The sequence below is a fragment of the Bos mutus genome, chromosome 3, assembly GCF_027580195.1.
Source record: "Bos mutus isolate GX-2022 chromosome 3, NWIPB_WYAK_1.1, whole genome shotgun sequence".
Classification (NCBI taxonomy): Eukaryota; Metazoa; Chordata; class Mammalia; order Artiodactyla; family Bovidae; genus Bos; species Bos mutus.
Window position 1 is genome coordinate 112,033,042 of NC_091619.1, and position 20,426 is coordinate 112,053,467.

The following is a 20,426-nucleotide window of genomic DNA, read 5'->3' on the forward strand; positions in this document are numbered from 1 at the left end:
ATCGTGTGAGATCGCTTTTCAATTGCAAAAGAGCTTTCAGTGTTATCCATTTGCTTCTGTGCTGGTCCATGTAGCTCATCCATGCAGCGTGGTTTGGGAAGACAAGGAGAATCTGAGTAAGACAGTCAAGGTCCATCTGGGAAAAAGTCCCGTTAATGTCTGATAGACATTGAGCAACCTTTTCCATGATGACGAAGTGGCACCAGCTTATTCTTTTTTGCACACATTGGCTTAACCACGAGCACAGAACTGTCATTTCTGACACTGTACCCGACAGCTGGGTAAAGGTCTACCACTGCCATGTAAGTACTAGCTGCCGCTTCTTGATTTTCTAATAACGTGACCTTTAACCTTTATGTAATATTATTCAGATAAAAATGATTCCTACCCGTTTTCTATCACTGTGAACTCTAGCCTTTAGAAATTGAAACTGGTTCTTTTGTCCCATTAATTTTTCCTGGGATTTTACTTTCATGTAACGTTTTTCATCTTTTTCTTTGTTTGTAGTTAATGATTATACCGTTGTCCTTATTTGTGCATATGTGTGTGGTTCTTTGAATGATTACTTTTTACATGAGGCATTTTAGATATGCCACTTTTGTTTTCAGTGGGCCTCTGGTGTGAACTGAATTATGCCCTCCTTCCACTCTCAAATTCATTTGTTAAAGCTCTAATCCCCAATGAGACTGTATTTGGAAATAGGGTCTTATAGCAAGGAGATCAAACCAGTCAATCCTAAAGGAAATCAACTGAACATTCATTGGAAGGACTGATGCTGAAGCTAAAGCTCCAATACTTTGGCCAGCTGAAGGGAAGAACTGACTCATTGGAAAAGACCCTGATGCTGGGAAAGATTGAGGGCAGGAGGAGAAGGGGATGACAGAGGATGAGATGGTTGGATGGCATCACCGACTCAATGGACATGAGTTTGAGCAAACTCTGGGAGATGGTGAAGGATAGGGAAGCCCGGCGTGTTGCAGTCAGTGGGGTCAAAAAGAGTTGGATGTGACTTGGCGACTGAACAATAAGGGAGGTAATTCAAGTTAAAAGAGGTCCTGCGGGAGGGACCCTGAAGTGGTAGGACTGGTCCTTATAGGAAAAGGAAGAGACACCAGAAATCTCTCTCTCTCTCTCTTTCTCTCTCTTCCCATCCTTCTTCCCCTCCCACTCACAGAGAAAGGGCCATGAGAGGACACAGCAAGGAGGTGGCTGTCTGCATGTCAGGAAGACAGGCTTCAACAGAAAGTGAATTGGCTGGCTCCTTCATCTGGGACTTCCAGCCTCCAGAATGGTGGAAAACACATTTCTGTTGTTAAGCCACACAGCCTGTGATATTTTATTGTGACAGTCCAAGCTGGCCAATACAGTCTTTAAAAATACACATGAATGGATTTTGGTTTTCAATCAGTTTGAGAATTTTTTTAGGGTTGTCAAACATTTACATTTAATTTATTTTGCCACTATGTTCTTTTTAATTGTTGTTGTTGCTGCTCAGTCGCTCAGTTGTGTCTGAGTCTTGCCACCCCCTTGGACTGCAGCACATCAGGCTTCCCCATCCTTCACTATCTCCCAGAGTTTGCTTAAACTCATGTCCATTGAGTCGGTGATGCCATCCAACCATCTCATCCTCTGCTGCTCCATTCTCCTTTTGCCTTCAATCTTTCCCAGCATCAGGCTCTTTTCCAATGAGTCGGCTCTTTCATCAGGTGGCCAGAGTACTGGAGCTTCAGCATCAGACCTTCCAATGAATATTCAGGGTTAATTTCCTTTAGGATTGACTGGTTTGATCTCCTTTTAATCATTTCCTTTAAAATATTTCCCTTGTCTCTTGCCTTTCCTGTGTGACATAAGTCTCGTTTCTCTCATCTTTGCAGCTCTATGGAGCATATTTTAGATGTCAGCTAAGACAATGGAGATATAGTCTTTAAGCCATTGTAACAGAGGTGACAGTTGAACTGTTGGGAATATTTGATTGCTTAAGAAAAAAAAAGTGCAGCAAAAGAATGGAAGGAAAAGACAGAGAACAATCTTTGGGGGATGTGTACATTAGACAGAAGAATGAAGCATTAACAGAGATGCTGGGAGCCCAGATGACCAGGAACCATGGGTACGAAGAGGAGAGAGAGGTTTCAGAGGACAAGTCTGGTTACTGGCCCCAAGGCTTCAGGAGGACCAAGCAAGATTTAACTGAGAAAAGTTCCTTGCGATCTTGAGAAGTCATCTTTAGTTAAGAGGTAGAAGCAAAGGCCAAAGCTCCATGAGTGCTGAAAAAGTGATTATATTAATAAGTAACCTCAACTATTCTTACAAGACCTTGGGCAGGAAACAAGAGGAGAGAAAAAAGTTTGCAGCTTCAGAAAATAGCTGGCGTAAGCCCACAGGAGAGACCAGGACATGTGCATTCATATTGGAGACAAGACAGACAATGCCAAGTGAAGAAGGTATCCTTCATGGAGCATAGACCGAAAACAAAAATGTTAATAGCTTTGTGTCCCACCGAAGAATGAGCACCATTCTCCCGTCATTCCTGACTCGAGGGTAAGCATTAAGCATGGGATTCATAATAAGCCAGACCCCATTAAGCTTCCCCTGCTGATGTCAAGGGCTCAGAGCAGGGACTGCCAGAGCAATCTTGGAGAAAATCAATTATCATCGCAGGAGGGGATGAGGGTCATCTGCAGGTCAATGCCGCCATATATAAATCCATTGATCCAGTGAGAGTCCTGCAAGAGTCTAAGGATGAACAGTGCAGCGCTTGAGGGTGAGATCCTTCATGTTTCTACCTCATCCATGTCTCACTCTGAGAGTTTCTTGTTTGTTTGTTTTAATTAAAAATAATTTTTTAAAAGCACAAAACCCCACATACTAAAATTGTACACACCAATATTGGTCCAATCTTATATCATTTTATTTACAATTAAACAGCAGCATGGTTTTCTCACCTAGGTTCATCAAACATGCCCAGAAAATTGTTATTCAAAGTACTTAGTGCTCGTGCTCAGTTGTGACCAACTCTTTGTGAACCATTGACGATAGCCCACAAAGCTCCTGTGTCCATGGGATTTTCCAGGCACGAATACTGGGGTGGGCTGCCAATTCCTACTCCAGGAGATCTTCCTGACCCAGAATTGAACCTGCGTCTCTTGCATCTCCTGCAGTAGTAGGCAGATTCTTTACCACTAGTGCCACCTGGGAAGCCCGCTCAAAGTATATGTTCCTTTAAAATAAAATAAACTCTTCAGTTCAGTTCAGTTGCTCAGTCATGTCCGACTTTTTGCAACCCCATGAATTGCAGCACGCCAGGCCTCCCTGTCCATCACCAGCTCCTGGAGTTCACTCAAACTCATGCCCATCGAGTCAGTGATGCCATCCAGCCATCTCATCCTCTGTCATTCCCTTCTCCTCTTGCCCCCAATCCCTCCCAGCATCAGAGTCTTTTCCAATGACTCAACTCTTTGCATGAGGTGGCCAAAGTACTGGAATTTCAGCTTTAGCATCATTCCTTCCAAAGAACACCCAGGACTGATCTCCTTTAGGATAGACTGGTTGGATCTCCTTGCAGTCCAAGGGACTCTCAAGAGTCTTCTCCATCACCACAGTTTAAAAGCATCAATTCTTCCAGCACTCAGCTTTCTTCACCGACCAACTCTCACATCCATACGTGACCACTGGAAAAACCATAGCCTTGACTAGACGGACCTTTGTTGGCAAAGTAATGTCTTTGCTTTTGAATATGCTATCTAGGTTGGTCATAACTTTCCTTCCAAGGAGTAAGCATCTTTTAATTTCATGGCTGCAGTCACCATCTGCAGTGATTTTGGAGCCCCTCAAAATAAAGTCTGACACTGTTTCCACTGTTTCCCCATCTATTTGCCATGAAGTGATGGGACCAGATGTCATGATCTTCGTTTTTTGAATGTTGAGCTTTAAGCCAACTTTTTCACTCTCCACTTTCACTTTCATCAAGAGGCTTTTGAGTTCCTCCTCACTTTCTGCCATAAGGGTGGTGTTATCTGCATATCTGAGGTTATTGGTATTTCTCCTGGCAATCTTGATTCCAGCCTGTGCTTCCTCCAGCCCAGCGTTTCCCATGACATACTCTGCATATAAATTAAATAAGCAGGGTGACAATAGAGAGCTTTGACGTACTCCTTTTCCTATTTGTAACCAGTCTGTTGCTCCATGTCCAGTTCTAACTGTTGTTTCCTGACCTGCATACAAGTTTCTCAAGAGGCAGGTCAGGTGGTCTGGTTTTCTCATCTTTTTCAGGATTTTCCACAGTTGATTGTGATCCACACAGTCAAAGGCTTTGGCATAGTCAATAAAGCAGAAATAGATGTTTTTCTGGAACTCTCTTGCTTTTTCCATGATCCAGCGGATGTTGGCAATTTGATCTCCAGTTCCTCTGCCTTTTCTAAAACTATCTTGAACATCTGGAAGTTCACAGTTCACATATTGCTGAAGCCTGGCTTGGAGAATTTTGAGCATTACTTTACTAGTGTGTGAGATGAGTGCAATTGTGTGGTAGTTTGAGCATTCTTTGGCATTGCCTTTCTTTGGGATTGGAATAAAAACTGACCTTTTCCAGTCCTGTGGCCACTGCTGAGTTTTCCAAAGGTGCTGGCATATTGAGTGCAGCACTTTCACAGCATCATCTTTCAGGATTTGAAATAGCTCAACTGGAATGCCATCACCTCCACTAGCTTTGTTCATAGTGATGCTTTCTAAGGCCCACTTGACTTCACATTCCAGGATGTCTGGCTCTAGGTGAGTGATCACACCATCATGATTATCTTGGTCATGAAGATCTTTTTTGTACAGTTCTTCTGTGTATTCTTGCCACCTCTTCTTAATATCTTCTGCTTCTGTTAGGTCCATAACATTTCTGTCCTTTATCGAGCCTATCTTTGCATGAAATATTCCCTTGGTATCTCTAATTTTCTTGAAGAGATCTCTAGTCTTTCCCATTCTGTTGTTTTCCTCTATTTCTTCTCATTGATCGCTGAGGAAGGCTTTCTTATCTCTCCTTGCTATTCTTTGGAACTCTGCATTCAGATGCTTATATCTTTCCTTTTCTCCTTTGCTTTTCACTTCTCTTCTTTTCACAGCTATTTGTAAGGCCTCCCCAGACAGCCATTTTGCTTTTTTGCATTTCTTTTCCATGGGGGTGGTCTTGATCCCTGTCTCCTGTACAATGTCACGAACCTCATTCCATAGTTCATCAGGCACTCTATCAGATCTAGGCCCTTAAATCTATTTCTCACTTCCACTGTATAATCATAAGGGATTTGCTTTAAGTCATACCTGAATGGTCTAGTGGTTTTCCCTACTTTCTTCAATTAAAGTCTGAACTTGGCAATGAGTTCATGATCTGAACCACAGTCAGCTCTCAGTCTTGTTTTTGCTGACTGTATAGAGCTTCTCCATCTTTGGCTGCAAAGAATATAATCAATCTGATTTCGGTGTTGACCATCTGATGATGTCCATGTGTAGAGTCTTTTCTTGTGTTGTTGGAAGAGGATGTTTGCTATGACCAGTGCATTCTCTTGGCAAAACTATATTAGCCTTTGCCCTGCTTCATTTCGTATTCCAAGGCCAAATTTGCCTGTTACCCGAGGTGTTTCTTGACTTCCTACTTTTGCATTCCAGTCCCCTATAATGAAAAGGACAGAATGTGGTCCACTGGAGAAGGGAATGGCAAACCACTTCAGTATTCTTGCCTTGAGAACCCCATGAACAGTATGAAAAGGCAAAATGATAGGATACTGAAAGAGGAACTCCTCAGGCCAGTAGGTGCCCAGTAGGCTACTGGAGATCAGTGGAGAAATAACTCCATAAAGAATGAAGGGATGGAGCCAAAGCAAAAACAATACCCAGTTGTGGATGTGACTGGTGATAGAAGCAAGGTCCAATGCTGTAAAGAGCAATATTGCATAGGAACCTGGAATGCTAGGTCCATGAATCAAGGCAAATTGGAAGTGGTCAAACAGGAGATGGCAAGAGTAACATCAACATTCTAGGAATCAGTGAACTAAAATGGACTGGAATGGGTGAATTTAACTCAGATGACCATTGTATCTACTACTGTGGGCAGGAATCCCTTAGAAAACAATGGAGTAGCCCTCATGGTCAACAAAAGAGTCAGAAATGCAGTACTCCAATGCAGTCTCAAAAACAACAGAATGATCTCTGTTCATTTCCAAGGCAAAGAATTCAATATCACAGCAATCCAAGTCTATGCCCAACCACTAACACTGAAGAAGCTGAAATTGAATGGTTCTATGAAGACCTATGGAGAAGGCGATGGCACCCACTCCAGTACTCTTGCCTGGAAAATCTCATGGACAAAGGAGCCTGGTAGGCTGCAGTCCATGGGCTCGTGAAGAGTCGGACGCGACTGGGTGACTTCATTTGCACTTTTCACTTTCATGCATTGGAGAAGGAAATGGCAACCCACTCCAGTGTTCTTGCCTGGAGAATCCCAGGGATGGGGGAGACTGGTGGGCTGCCATCTATGGGGTCACACAGAGTCAGAAACGACTGAAGTGACTTAGCAGCAGCAGCAGCAGCAGCAGCATGAAGACCTACAAGACCTTTTAGAACTAACACCCAAAAAAGATGTCCTTTTCATTATAGGGGGCTGGAATGCAAAAGAATAAACTCTTATGAGAGCTCAAATCCTTAACGAATCAAAAAACCTTTGACCAACCATAGATTATTATGATATCACCAAAATTGCTTAAGAAAAATAGATCTGAACACTTTTTCCCCTCCAGCTGACAAACTTGAGAGATGTTGCTATTGAATGTGGCCCAGAAATTGACAAAGAAATGTTTTGTTGACAGGGCATTATACAGAAATACCCTCACATATCTCACCTCCCTACTTTAAAAAAAAAAAAAAGTCCTTTGGAATGAATGCTGCTGTCTCATTGTGAGATTTTTAATTCATTTTAAAAGTCTTCAATTTTGAAGACTAAGCTCAGAAGTTAAGGGACCTGCAGAGATGTCAGATGACAGGAACAGCACTCCAGTCCTGATTTCCTGGAGCTGAGTTCAGTGTTCTTTTCACAACATGACACTCCTTTTCAGCAGTCATCGCCTCAGTGACCAAACTACACCACGGGGATAGAAGAAGAGTGTGCACACGACCGAGCATCAGAGTGCCATACTGTAGGGGTTCTTTGGTACTCATCCCTCACTTCAGGTCATTCGTGCAAATTCACCACCTTGATTCCTAGAGAGAGGGTTCTTATCTGAATCCTGTCTTCTTTCCTACAACTAGAGAAGAGTGTAGGACCACCTACAAAAATCCTAATATCCTATGATTCCTTTCCGGAAGGCCAATCCAGGGCTCTTCCACCACCACGGGAGCCTTTCAAGCAGAAGCCATCCCAAGTTCAAGGGAGAAAGAAGGGGCTGGGGAGAATGGGGTTTCAGAAAAGTCTCATACGTTATGACCCCCAGCTCGAACAAAGCCATGTGGGGTGTCCAAAAGTGAGAGCTGCTGGCATTTGATGTTCAAGTGAGAGAAAAATGATGGGAGTGCCTTATCTCGACCCCTGCTCCTAAGGCTACGTGAGCTGTGAGACCGACTTCTTTATAAGTTTGTAGCTTCTGAGCCAGTGGCTCTGAAAATGTACTCTTTGGACTCAATGAGTGGGTATATGTGCAGCAGATTTCTTATGCAAATACAATCTCTGGTTCTCAGTTATCTCCATTAACTGGGATGTTTGCTGGATGAGATTTTCTTCATGTTATACATTTGTCAACTCCATAAATATTTAGAATTAAGCAATTTCAGTTGTATGGGGGCTTCCCAAGTGGCACAGAGGTAAAGAATTTGTCTGCAATGCAGGAGACACCGGAGACATGGGTTCAATCCCAGGGTCAGGAAGATCTCCTGGAGGAGGAAATGGCAACCCACTCCAGGATTCTTGCCTGGGGAATCCCATGGACAGAGGAGCCTGGCGGGCTACAGTCCATGGGATCCCAAAGAGTCGGACACGACTGAGGGACTAAACCACAGCAATGAAACAACTCAGTTATACAGGATCGTAACTATCTTCTTTACAGACAGAAATTTTTAAATTCTAGAGAGATTTAGAATTAAACATAAAAAGGCTTGAGAGACAAAATTAAATCTGTGCATGATGGGTAACGTAATACACTTGTTACGCATTAAAAGAAGGTGGTCTGTCAGTGTGATCACCTTCTTCTCTCTCTTACATTCTGTGATGGAGGAATTAGTGTAGCCCCTTTAATTCTAGACCTTAACAAATGCATCTACACACTTAGAGCATTTAAGAGGACTTGAGGTTTTCTATATGTAAGTTTAACTCATAGGATTTAAACAAATTATTTTCGGGAAGGTTTTTCTTATTAAATGACATTCCATGACAATGAAATGACATCTTGAAAATACTGAAAGAAAACAACTGCTAATGTAGACTTGGCTACACTTAGTCGTTCAGGCATCTCTGATTCCCTGCAGCCCCACAGACTACAGCCCACCAGGCTCCTCTGTCCGTAGGATTTCCCAAGCCAGAATACTAGAGTGGGTTGCTATTTCCTTCTCCAGGGGATCTTCCTGACCCAGGGATCGAACCCATGTCTCCTGCATTGGCAGGTGGATTCTTTACCACTGAGCCACCTGGGAAGCCCCAACATAAAATTATATTTCAACAAATACATTCTTCAAAAGCAAAGGTGAAATAAAAGATTTTCAGATACATATTGAGAGAATTTATTGCCAACTGATATAAACGGAAAGAAAATGTTAAAAGGAGTTCTTTAGGTGGAAGTCAAATTATTCCAGGAAGAAGCATAGTAAAACAAGAAGGAATGATGACCACAGGATAGGGTGAATATGCGGGTAAATTTAAAAACATCACTGACTGTAACAAATAATAATGCATCATGAGGTTTAAAATATAAAATCAGAACACATGATAATAGCATAAGAGGCAGAGATGTTGTTTGTCTGCACCTTTCCAAATGACTGGCTCTTCAGTCCCAGATCTGGGATAGATGAGGCAAAAGGGAACCCAGGAAACTGGTTCTGGTCTGCCTTCTCTCCACCTTTCAGAATCTCCTTACTTGTGTTTCATACATAATATCCAAGATTTTTAGTTGCCTGTGGCAAGAGAATAGCATACCTACTCCAGCTTCTCAGCATCGGAACTTTGCAAGAACTAAGTGTTTAAGGGTTCTGACCACCCGTACCGATGTGGGGTGGGGTGGGGTTTCCATACCACCAACAAGCAATATTCCCTCACCAGCTGGCTGTCTTCAACTCCATTCTGCCACCGTCTACCTGGAGAAAGTGTCAGTTCTCACAGGTTAGGGGCTTAGTTCTATAAGACTGCCAATCACATATCTGACAGTAATAAATTGGAGGTTTTAACAACCACCCCTGTGCTGCCTACCACCTTGGGTTGGATTAATTTGCCAGAGTCACCCACAGAATTGAGAAAATATTTCACTTACTAAACCAGTTTATTTTAAAGGGAAGAGATGCACAGAAAGAGATGCAGAAGGGCTACAGGGCTCCCACCCCCTCTCTCAGTGTGTCCTTCTCCTCAGATCTCCATGTGTTCATCAACCTGGAAGCTCTCCAAACTCTCTTCCTTTTGGTTTTTTATAGAGGCTTAATGGCTTCCCTGGTGGCTCAGATGGGAAAGAATCCACCTGCAATGCAGGAGACCCAGGTTCAATCAATCAGGAAGATCCCCTGGAGAAGGGAATGGGAAGCCAGACCTGTATTCTTGCCTGGAGACTCCCATGGGCAGAGAAGCCTGGTGGGCTACAGTCCATGGATCGGAAAGAGTCAGGCATGACTGAGCGACTAACACACACATTACGTAGGCTGCTGCTGCTGCTAAGTCGCTTTAGTTGTGTCTGACTCTGTGCGACCCCATAGACGGCAGCCCACCAGGCTCCCCCGTCCCCGGGATTCTCCAGGCAAGAACACTGGAGTGGGCTTCCATTTCCTTCTCCAATGCATGAAAGTGAAAAGTGAAAGTGAAGTCGCTCAGTCGTGTCCGACTCTTTGTGGCCCCGTGGACTGCAGCCTACCAGGCTCCTCTGTCCATGGGATTTTCCAGGCAAGAGTACTGGAGTGGGGTGCCATCGCCTTCTCCGCATTACGTAGGCATGACTGATTAAATCATTAGCCATCGGTAACTGAATTCTATCTCCAGTGCCCCTTCTCTCTCCAGAGGTCAGGTTCACCTGGTTACCAGTCTCCAACCTTAAGTGTTTTCCAAAAGTCATCTCAATAACATAACTTAGACACCTGTATAGCTCTCACCACTTAGAAAATTACAAGGGTTTAAGGAGCTCTGTGCCAGGAACAGGGACCAAGACCAAAATATATTTTTTATTATAAATTCCAATGTCAGTTTTAAAAGTTCTTTTTAACTCTAAAAACATCTGTGAAACCTCTGATTCATGGGCACATTTAGCCTAGCAAAGAAGAGGAAGGAAATGATTATGTTGTCCTTCTCGGGGTCATTCTTGACCTTGACTGTTCAATGTTCAGCCCCCTCATTTCTCAGCAGCCTCTAGAGCAACACGAAAGACGCCAAGCAGAATGAATTGCTTGGATGTCTGGAAATTAGCATTTCCAATTCCACTCCAACTTCTCCTAATGAGTCTCAAGCTGTCTTTATGGCAGGTTTAAGCCCGATTTGTCACTGCACTATCTATCAAGTCAGGGAAGTTAGCTGTGATACTTTTGCTCTAAAACAGAGAAAGGATGTGATCCTAGAATGGACATCAGCAGCCTTTAGTCAAGGACCACATTGCCACTAAGCAGCCATGTGACCTGGGTCCTCCATGAGACCTGATTCCCTCCATTCTAAATGCATATCTCCATATCCTGCTACAGTCCTTGGATTTCATTGCATAGGATAAAGGAGCCCCAGCATATATGTGATATAACAACCATAAAAGTGATGAAGGGTTTGAAGCCAATCTTGAGCTAAGTTACATTTGTATGCTGGTTTCCATAGCATCAATCAGTTTCCGGTGGGTTCAGTGGACAGAGTTTATATTTACAAGGACAAGTGTGATACAAGACCTGTGCTCAACAGAAACTGACTGGAAGGTCACACCCTTTTGCATTAACTTTTGGCAAGGTCTCTTTTAGGAGAGGGTGATCCAACACCCCTAACCACTCTCTTGGTAAAAGAAGCCCTGTAATGGGGAACTTATGCCATTATGGATCATCAGAAGAGTCTCTTATTTTTCATCACAGAAGCCACATGACCCAGGCCTGACCAATCAGAGTAGCCCATTTTTCTGGCTACAGTGACTGGTCAATAAAAGACATGTGACCGTGGTCGGGCCAATCACAGTCATTTCTAAGTCATGATACGCAAATCTAAGAGAGAGATTGAGAGCCCAGGGCTGCCAATGCCCACCCTTCCTGCCCTGGGGAGAAAGCCCCCCTGCGGGTGGACCTACACAGAGGAGAGGGGCTGAAGTTTAGGCTATGCTTGGGGCAGTTCCCACAGGAAATTTCCTTACTTTCCTTCTAATTCCGAGATCTATTTTTCGTAGAGAACTTTGGGAGGAGCGGTTTGTTAGTTAGCTCACTAGAAACAGCCCAGAGAAATCTTCTCCTTCTCCCAGCTCTTCCTGGGTGCGAATGAATCTGTTTCAAAGTTACTCTGTACAGCCATCAAGAACAGACCTATCCTGGGGAGAAATATTGTATGATATGCTATATGTGTGGAATCTAAAAACAAATGATTCAAATGAACTTACTTTCAAAACAGAAAGAGACTCAGTCTTAGAGAATGAGTTTATGGTTGCTGGGGGAAGGAGTGGGGAAGGGATAGTTAGGGAGTTTGGGATGGACTTGTACACGCTGCTCTATTTAAAACAGATAACCAACAAGGACCTACTGTAGAGCACAGAGAACTCTGCTCGATGTTACGTGGCAGCCTGGATGGGACGGGAGTTTGGGGGAGACTGTAGTGCATGTGTACACGTGTGTGTGTACATGTACATGTATGGCTGAGTCCCTTCCCTGTTCACCTGAAACTACTACAATGCTGTTAACCAGTTATACCCGGGTACAAAATTTAAAAAAAAATTAAAAAGAGAACAGACCTGTCCTCTGAGCAAAGACTTAAATATGCAGCAAAAACACTGACTCTCTGAAAGCAGTTCATCTACTTCTGAAAGACCATAAAACCCGTGGCTCTTTTTTGATGTCATCTTGCTCCAGGCCCAGACTTTCAAGCCAGGAAGCACCACCTCAACTTGAAGGGATAAAGAGCTTACAGAATCCGTGTGTACCTTGGAGGGAACCCCATCTCTAATCACATCCAAATTCTAGCAGATGACCACCAGGCTCTGTCCATTTGATAAGGCAAGCTCTTTTAAGAAAAGTGCAATAAAGACAATTTTTTAAAGAGTGATTTTCATGAGAGAGGGAAAGATACTATAATTTCATATCCTGGAGGCAGACTAGTTACTCTTAACTTTCTGTTCGTACCCAAAGTATCAGCAAAAGTGTTTGTGAAATCAATCTGAACCAATTGTTGCACTTGGAGAGAGAAGCCTGGCTATATAATGTGCATGAGACCTTCAAGTCTATCTTCTGTAAACCAAGTTGGTTGTACCAGATAGGAATGGCAAAGGGGCATCAATTCTTACATCAACCTGGACTGTTGGTGGGTCTGCTTGGTGAATAAAGAGTTGGGAGGTGCACGTGGCCTCATTAGGACATGGCCTTGCTCAGTGATGACTTCATGGAGGTGAACTGAGATGTATAAATAGTGATGTACCTGAAGTCTAGATTACCTTTGTGAAATGGAATGTCTCTGGCCATATTAGTAAACAAGGATGTAATGGCAAGGAGATCAAACCATCAATCTTAAAGGAAATCACCCCTGAATATTCACTAGAAGGACTGACGCTGAAGCTGAAGCTTCAATACTTTGGCCACCTGATGCGAAGAGCTGACTCACTGGAAAAGACCCTGATACTGGAAAGGGCAGGAGAAGGGGACAACAGAGGATGAGATGGTTGGATGGTATCACCGACTCAACTGTCATGAACTTGGGCAAACTCTGGGAGATGGTGAAGGGACAGGGAAGCCTGGCGTGCTGCAGTCCGTGGGGTCTTGTGAAGAGTTGGAAAAGACTTGGTGACTGAACAACAACAGTCATCAGCGATTTCAAGCCTCCAAGAATGAAGGCTCCCAAACGGGAGCACAATGCCTGCAATCCAGCAGATGCTGCATTTCCCACAGTGATTGCTGAAGAGCTGGGAGGATGTGAGAAATCAGAAAAAAACAGGCCCCAGATAGCTGAGGAGCATAGGAAAGGAATGAATTCAGGGGGCCAAGAGCTTGCATCTTCCCACACAGAGAAGAAAGCTAAATTCCTTACTTGATATCTGGGTTTCTTTACTTAATAATAATATTTGATGTTTAGACTTCCTGCCCTCGTTGGTGCAAACTTGTATAAAACCTGACTCCCTCTCCAGCCTCCTTGAAGGAGTTCTCCCAGAACTACCGAGATGCTGTCTCCCCGTCTTAGAGTCCTTAACACTCCCATCAAAGAAAATAACACTCTATTTACAGGTTGTGATTAATATTTTTTAGTCAACACCTTATACATATCCTCAAGCCCAATTGGCTCTTATCATTCCAAGTCTGTAGATTGAGAAGTATATTACTTCATGCACAACCCAATGTTGGTGCTGCATGAGTCCCACATTTCCTCCAAGAGCACAAAATCCCCTGTTGCAGTAACACGCAGGCCACTGAATGCTCCTTCCTGAGAACCTACCTTCATTGGAACCCAAAGGCATCCTTTGTTTGCAAATGACTCAAGAATCACCGTTCCCCTTTAACCCAGGCAGGCTTGCTCTCTTGGTCTTGGCTCTGGAGAAGTCATGGAAGCTTTGGGGAGGTTTGGGGTGCTAGTTTTTCAGCACTCTCTGGAGAAGTCACGGAAGCTTTGGGGAGGTTTGGGGTTTTAGTTTTTCAGCACTGTCTTGTTACACATTTCAACCAGTGGACATCAGAAACCGGAGGGATCCAAGCAGAGCTTTTGCACACTGAGCAGAGCCTAATAAGGGCTGAGTGCACACCCTCTTATAAACTATGCTGGAATCACCCTTGGTCCTGAGCGCGGGGTGGAGAGTCCTTCCCCTTGGCCAGCAGCAGGGCCCTCCTGGCCCTCCTAGGCTGCAGGTGAAGCCCCTGGATGCAAGGGAGCAGACCGGGATCACCCTGGGCAGGACTCCATTGTCTGCTCACTAGTAAGGGGATAATGCAATACAGACTCCCCTGCAGGCCTCACAGGAAGGGAACTGGGAGAAAGAAGCTGGTCTTCCTTTCTGACACACCAGTGAACCAATCAGGCTAGGAGGTCCACCTCTGAGGGGTCGGGCAAAGCTAACAGTTTCACTTCGGGTCTTAGAGCGGCAGCTGTGGGGGAAGTTCTGGTTTAGAAGCAGGCGAAAGAGATGAGTGAGAAAGCACACTCTACGTGAATCTACAGTGGCTTAGGGTGGTGAGTCCAGGACACCCCGTGCTCTGCAGGTCGGGAGGCACTCGGCTCATGAGAGGGGAGGTGGGGAAGGCTGCAGCAAGCCCAGGTTCAGTCCCTGCCCTGCCGAATCCCAGCACAAAGCGGAGTCCTGTCCCCTCCCCTCCCCCCACCATGCGGCCCCCTTACAGGAGCCCCCTGGAATGTGGAAGATGGGGTCTGACCTTTCTTCTCCTCAGTGGGAAGACAAAGTAGGCCAGGGGCCTGGGGATCTGAGATTGTAGATTGTGCAGGCAAGATTCTAGGTGGTTCTTTGCTTGTGACACCCCTGTTACGCTCCATTACAAAGGCCATTAAAATCATATTCACAGATACTCAGGAAAAGTCTTCCAAACTCAGAAAAAAAGGCAAAAAAAAAAAATGATCTCATTACCGTCCAGTATTAGGCTGAACGGTTTTCTAATGAGCTTGTCTGAAGGTCATCGATGTTCAGTGAACATACTGCTTGGATTAACAGCGTGTTATGGCCAGGTTACCTGAGGAAAGCCCATGAGATATAATGACTGGCCCATTAGACAAGATGACCCTGAAGGGTACAGTTTAAATGCCCTATCGGAAGAATAAACAGTTTTGTGCCTAAAACACCAAGCACTTTTATATCATCCCTCTCTGTATTGACTAGATGTCTCCTGTCCATATGAGCTCTTTGTTATTCATTTTTTCCCCATCTACTGAGTTCCAAACAACCCTCCCCTGTGATTGCTATCTATTTGTATTAGGAATTATGATTTTTAACCACTTAAGAATTCTCCTTAATCAAGGACTTATAATTTCTGAAACTGCTTAAAATATAACATTAGCTTACAAATCTCTCCATAGAACTAAATGCAATCTCTTTTGTTGAGGCATATTGATCTATCTATGTATCCAGTTCTCTACGCATCCATTGTCTGCCCATTCATCAGTTCAGTTCAATTCAGTCACTCAGTGGTGTCCAATTCTTTGAGACTCCATGGATTGCAGCACGCCAGGCTTCCCTGTCCATCACCATCTCCCGGAGCTTGCTCAAATTCATGTCTATTGAGTCGGTGATGCCATCCCACCATCTCAATCTCTTCTGCCCCCTTCTCCTCCTGCCCTCAATCTTTCCCAGCATCAGGATCTTTTCCAAGGAGTCAGTTCTTCACATCAGGTGGCCAAAGTATTGGAGTTTCAGCATCAGCATCAGTCCTTCAGCTTCAGCATCAATATAAGTTGTCATTAATATCTCTAAGTCCAGAGATAAATGTGTAGGGAAAGTGGGGCAAGTTTGACAGAAAAGAAACAAGGGCTATCTTGGGATTAGTGGTGTCAGCTGTTGACAAGGGCTTGGAAGTCCTTCCTGCTGTCCTTCCGACCAGAAAGCACTGGACAAGTGAAAAAGGAATGACTGACCTTGGACCCATCTGAGCACTGAGGTTGCAGGGCAGACTGCCACCCTAAGTCAGGAGAAATCAGAGGATCCCTAAGGCAGAAGTGAATCTCAGCTTCAAGCAGACCCTTCTGGAACCATAAACTGATAGAATATTGCAGTGGGAAATTTGGTGAATTCCTGGAGGCTGAGTATGTGCTACCAGGAGAGAGAGAAACTTCCAGAAGCTATAGATGTAGGGGGTTCTCACATGTTTCTGGGTTTCAGCTGCAGGAACCCCACAGGTTCTCATTGTGAAGATCTGAGAAACATCTCCTTTTGGCTCCAGCAAGGAGAAGGGAAGAGTCATCTTTGTGAAATGTACCCAGATATTTCTCAACCAAGGTGTTCTCCCCAAGGAAAGACTTTGCCAGAACTGCTGGAACAGTATTGCAACTGGAGGAAATGAAATTCCTCCCACTCAAGTTTCTGTTAGCTTTCTCGTCTCTCATCCAAGGGGGAAAGAAAGCATGGGCAACAGAGGTCAGGGCTTCACGGGAACAGACTGAGAATGTTTCAGCTAGGGAAGGGAGTTGGGACAGGGGGAAACCAGTGATGCACGTAAGGGTTTACTGAGACACAGGCCTACAGGCAGATTGAGATTTAATCCTGAAATTATAGAATGCTCCTCTTCCCCAGGATAGTAACAGTGGATGACGGAGGAAAGAGTTGAAGACACAAACTCTCTGAGGAGGAATGCTTAGGGAAGCCCAAGGTCAAGAGGGGAGACAGAAGGAAAGAAACAAAAGCAGAAAGTAGGAAACTGTTACAAACATGGCAGATGCTTAGCCAACTCGATAAATAATCAATTTAAATGGGAATGGTCTAACTATATCAATTAAGAGACAGATCCTTAGAATGGATTTTAAAAAACCAAGCTCCAACTACATGCTGTCTACAAGAAACCCACTTTAAATACAAAAAACTCAAGTTGAAAGTAACAAATGTGGAAAGATAGTGGATGGTGCATGCATGCTCAGTCATGTCTGACTCTTTGTGACCCCATGGACTGTAGCTCACCAGGTTCCTCTGTCTATAGGATTTTCCAGGCAAGAATACTGGAGTGGGTTGCCATTTCCTCCAGAGGATCTTTCCAACCCAGGGATCAAACCCGTGTCACCTGCATTGGCAGGCAGAATCTTTACCACTGAGCCACCTGGGAAGCCTTAAATATAAAAACTCAGGCTAAAAGTAAGGAGCGTAGAATGATAACCTGTGCTAACACTGATCAGAAGAAAGCTGGAATGGCTCTGTTCATTTCAGATAAATTCCTGACTTTAGGGCCGGGAAGCTATCAGGGATAGAGCATGGTATTTCACAGTGAAAAGGGGTGGATTCTCCAAGAAGGCATACGCCTAAGCACGAACCATGCATCTGACAGCAGAGTGTCAAAGTATATGAGGACCTTCTCTGATTGATGTGCTTTGAGTCATTTTATTTTGTTTGCAGATACTCTCCAGCAAATGTGCATTAGTTAAACAGAAAAAAAAAAAAAAAGCAAAGCTCACTTCTCCACGTTGCTTGCTAACCCTCCTGTGAGGGAAACTGCAGGATGATTGGAATAGCTATGGCCATAGCAGCCCAGGAGGTCAGACATCCATTCAAAGATACTTCGAGAGCCAATCTCTGCACTTGCCAGTTCACCTTGTCTGGGAGAAGAAAGAGCAGGAGCTTGTTCTGAACAGATGGCCTCACAGGGGGTGCTCCCTGCTGCAGAACTCTCAGAATATCACCATTTAAAAACCAATTCTCCTGGCAGGCTTCCTGTCAATTCAAGACCAAGGGCTCACGGTTAAGTCTGGGGGAAGCATTTGAGCACCCAGGGTACGCAAGCTGAATCACAGAGTGAGGTTTGGAGGCCCGGAAATGTGTCTTCTGCACACACAGTTGACCTTCAGAAAGACTTAACATGAACACAAGGACGGCAGCCAGTCTGTTGGTGCAGGAGGGGTTGCCTGCCTAGTGGTCGGGCTGTCCAGCTCCTTGCTGCCTGCTCCTGGGAGTCAGATGGTGCTAATTAAACAGCAAAACTGATTCCTGAGAAGTCTGAGACTTCGTGCTATGATGCCAAATCCCAGGTCCGGTGAAAAGCAGCAAAGCTTGTCCACAGAAAAAGCTATTTTGTGTCCTGTCTTACTGAGTGAAAAACTGGATTTTTAAATCTGAGGACATATACCTCATACACTAAAATTTTGGTTAGTAGGAAAACTTGAGAAATAAACATATGAGGTTAAGATAGGCTTCCAGCCAACTGAGAGTTAACCAAAAGATGTGACGTCTTTGTTCATGTAGATTAAAAAAAAATTCCTGCCTTCCCCTCCTCCCCCCAACTTAGCTTGCCCCTGATCTCTTTTTTTTAGTTGTTGTGGAATGAAGTATTTGCAATGATTTGTGGTTGCTGTTGCCACACTAAATACACCTTTTTCAACGTACATCTCTGTCAATGAGGATGAGAGTTAAATGGATATATACTAATCCCAGGATTTATCATAAAGTTTAAAAATCCCCTTATATCAATGCATATTTAGTTATAATCCTACTCTATCCTAAAAGTAGGTTGCAGATATTTCCAAATCGGTAATGGCATCACTCCTTTCTGATGGATACAGCCTTTTCATCAAAACACGTCCAGCAGTCTTAACTGAGAATATGCATTCACCCTCTGTGCACGTGTAAGCCGCTGGGGCAGCTTTGCATCCAGACTCAGGTGAGTGCGGAGGGTTTAGTGAACAGCAGGCTGGAAGACCTGCCCCCTCCCCCGCTCACCCAGGCGTGCATCCGTCACCAAGCTCCTCTTTTTGTTCAGACCTGTCTGCTGTGAAATCATCATCTCGTCTGGTTTCTGAGTGTGGATCGCCTCTCCTAAGTCAGATTGTGAACGAGACAGTCTATTTTCCTGCTCTCAAAGGCACTCTAAGGCCCATAAAACCAGCAGGGATCTTGTAAGCCAAGCCAGATTTATCTCCCTGCTTAAGCTCAGGATTTAAGGAGACCTTGGCCAAAAAAGGAGGCTCCCAGTTCACCAAGTTGTTGCCGTTTGGTCACTAAGTTGTGTCCAACTCTTTGTGACCCCATGAACTGTAGCCTGCCAGGCTCCTCTGCCCATGGGATTTCCCAGGCAAGAATACTGGAGTAGGTTGCCATTTCCTTCTCCAGGGATTGAATGTGAGTCTCCTGCATTGGCAGGCGGATTCTTTATCACCGAGCCACCAGAGAAGCCAATTCACACCATTTCATTTTGGTCACTTGGACAACTAACCTTAGATCAGGTCCAAAAATCTGCATTTTAATTGCTAAGAGAACTCAAAGTCTTCAGAAATCTTGCAAATGAGTCACAATGTTGAAACATCAGCATTTTCCAGTCTATCTACACAAGTATTTATAATTGTCAAATGTTTCTCTATGGAGTGTGATAGCGATTAAGATGGTAGGAAAAATGGTCATAAATGTAAAGGGGGAGAAAATTGAAGTACTATGCGCTCTGTGGACAGAAAATGGGAAAATAAATGGGTCTGATTCTCATTTTGACAGTTCGAGGGGAAATTTTTTGAAGTAATGAAGGGAACTAAAATTAGATAGGATGAGAAATTGGCTCAAGAATTGAAAAGCATCCGTCTGTGTCCTATATAATATGAAATTCCAGACATGGGTTAGCGTCCTCACATTGCTGTCACACCATTTCAATAGAGTCTTCAAACCTTTATTACACAAAGATGAAAGATTTTACAAGCAAACTATCCGAGTGAAAATAGCATTGGGTTACCCACTCCAGTATTCTTGGGCTTCCCTGGAGGCTCAGCTGGTAAAGAATCCGCCTGCAATGTGGGAGACCTGGATTCGATCCCTGGGGTGGGAAGATCCCCTGGAGAAGGGAAAGGCTACCCACTCCAGTATTCTAGCCTGGAGAATCCCATGGACTGTTGCAAAGAGTTGGACACGATTGAGCAACTTTCACTTTCCACTTTCACTGTAACAAAAATAAAAACAACTCCTGTTTTGGCTTGGCCAGTAAATACACTAAACATCTTCAGTTGACTGATGAAGTAACAGCTATGCTGATTCTCTCAACAGCTCTGTTCCTACAAACAAGAATATGAAACTAAAAGCTTAAGCTCCTTATTCAGTCACATAGCTCGTCATTGGCAAAACTGGGCTCTGAAACCAAGGCCTCTGAAAATAAATGCTTTTCCACTTGACTCTGCCCTTCCCAACGTTCTCAGCCAAGTTCAGACACATAGCACCTCTGGGACCCCATTCTGCTCTCAGTTAGGACACCCCTGCTGTGAGCTGGACACCCCTCTGAAGTGGGGTTGAGGGCTGGACACAATGTCTCAACTCAGGGATCCCTAGGAAGCAACTATTCAAGGTATCAGCTAATGTGACATTATACGTGCTTGCTACTTTGGTTCTGCTGCTGATTCTGCTAAGTCGCTTCAGTCATGTTCAACTCTTTTCAACCCCATG